Raw genomic sequence first — 1,905 nt, 5'->3', positions numbered from 1 at the left:
CAAACAAAGCTGCAGAGGTGACACACAAAGACATCTTAAACTGTCCACCAAAGAATTCAAAACATGGGGAGGGAATTAAATGGAGAAGATAGTTGGAGCCACACATGAAGGAAAGGATCGAGACTGCGTGCAGTGCAATGGTCCTGGAAAACGTTGTCACTCCAGTTATATTTCCACAGGATGCACAGACAGATCACATCTGTGTCCAAAGAAGTGCTGTATCACAAGCAAAACAACGAGTAGCACTAGCCTAGACATGATTATTGCTGTATGTAGACTGCATATATTTGTAAAATGCTGTTCCTGATTTTTTTTCATTTATTACTCCCCTTTCATGTAATGCTTACTGATGCACTATTCTTCAATGAAAGGCACATTACTGATGGTTTCAAGGATAATTATAGATATACATTTCTACAATCTTCAACTACTTGTCGTTTTGGAGCTTTTGCAGTGGATATTCACCATAAAGGCAGTGCTAGGACTTGGTGAGTTATGCTTGTGTGAATATTTCTTCACCTTGTCTAGCTTCTTACCATTCTTTCACAGTCTAAAATTAATTTATTTTTCTTAAAACCTTCATATGATGTATAATACTATATATATTTCGATAACAAAGACTGCTTTGTAAACAACATCCTCCAATACACTTTCTTGTGGTCATTTTTGTCCTCCAAAGCCTGTATTTGCTCTGGAGATAAAGAGCAAAAAAAGTTAAGATTACTGAGAACTCTTGCCTGAAGAGAACATAGAAACACAGAGTTTCATTAAACAACTTTTTGGATTTGTTTCTTGATATACTGCTGCATAATTTTTATTTTTTGAATATAACAAATTAAAACAACGAACTATATAATTTACCCCATTTTATACATTTCTTGTATATCATTTTAATCTTATCTAAATAATTTTGAAAAACAGATCACAGAGGCTGGGACTAGGCATGGCCAAGTGGTTAGCCTGTTGGGCTATGGATTAAAGAATCCACAATTTAAGACTTAATACTGTTGCGTCAGCGGAGGTCACGTGACTAGTATCACGCCACGTCCTTCTCGAACATTCACGTCTCTTCCTTAAATCTCGGGATCCTTCTAGATATAGTGTAGTCTTGTACATATAAACAGTAAGAACTGAGGCGAGGTAATGTGATGTGTAATTGAATGTATGCGGTCAGAATATTGTTGAGCACGTGAGACGTTTGTTGTGAATTATAGCGTTTGTTATACAGCAACTGTTGAAATTAAGTGTATTGCAAAGTTGTATTCAGAAAGAATAAACCAGTTATATTTAAGAAAGGACTTGTATCAGTAAAGTTTCTTCAGTAAGAATTTTTACAGAAAATTAACTAAAGAACGGAGACGTAACAATACTGTTGAACATGCTTCACAATTTTAAAGATACATGATAAAAGTTACATTCCTGTCTCATAATTTGGTTCAAAGAACTGGACAAACATCTTGTGTCAGCAGATACTATTGGCTGATTGCCATTCTTCTATTAGTAAAGTCTTTGCCTTGCATGCAATTAGTCCCAGGTTCAAATGCTGTATGCATTCAGATTAAAAATTCTCAATACTGCCTCCATAAACCACTCATTTCCGAAACTTGGAATACAATAAAGGTAAACATATTTTTACGACAGCGTAAGTCACGTGACGCTAGTAACACGTCATGCGCTTCTCGAACGTTCACGTCCCTCCCTGAAATCTCGAGAGGCTACTAGATATGCGGTAATCTTGTATATATAAACCGGTAGGAACTGACGGCAACAACGATGAATAATTGAACTGCTGGCAGAGAGAGACATATTGTTGAGTCGAGCACGTGAGACATTCATTGTGAAATATAGCGTTTGTTATAGCGTGACTGTGGAAATTAAGTGTATTGCAAAGTTGTATTTAGAAAG

The sequence above is a fragment of the Limulus polyphemus genome, unplaced genomic scaffold, assembly GCF_000517525.1.
Source record: "Limulus polyphemus unplaced genomic scaffold, Limulus_polyphemus-2.1.2 Scaffold5528, whole genome shotgun sequence".
Lineage (NCBI taxonomy): Eukaryota > Metazoa > Arthropoda > Merostomata > Xiphosura > Limulidae > Limulus > Limulus polyphemus.
The sequence above is the reverse complement of the archived record's forward strand: the minus strand, read 5'-3'. Positions refer to the sequence as shown.